General features: G+C 44.7%; 1 protein-coding gene across 1 annotated transcript in view; it reads right to left on the reverse strand.

The window, feature by feature from the left end:
* Positions 1–255, reverse strand: part of LOC119586926 (phosphatidylinositol 3-kinase regulatory subunit alpha-like) — a gene marked incomplete in the record, with an annotated part of 97,204 nt that overhangs the window by 68,156 nt on the left and 28,793 nt on the right.

Raw genomic sequence — 255 nt, forward strand, 5'->3', positions numbered from 1 at the left:
CACACACACAAACCGCTTCAAGTTTTGATCCAATTCACTTTTAAAACCCAAACGTCACGGCCGTCTGTGTAATGGCAAAGTAACTTTTCTCCGGCGCGCCAACACGGGGAATCAACAATTAAAACGGAGCGAAGCAACTCATTCCGTCTGCATTGTTCTCCGGCACATCGTGCTTTGTCTTCGCGGTAGAGTCTTATCAGTAATTTAATAAACTGATACGCCCTTTGCTGTTCTACATAATGGAGAGACTGGTTA

The sequence above is a fragment of the Penaeus monodon genome, chromosome 22 (genome assembly GCF_015228065.2).
Source record: "Penaeus monodon isolate SGIC_2016 chromosome 22, NSTDA_Pmon_1, whole genome shotgun sequence".
Taxonomy (NCBI): Eukaryota; Metazoa; Arthropoda; class Malacostraca; order Decapoda; family Penaeidae; genus Penaeus; species Penaeus monodon.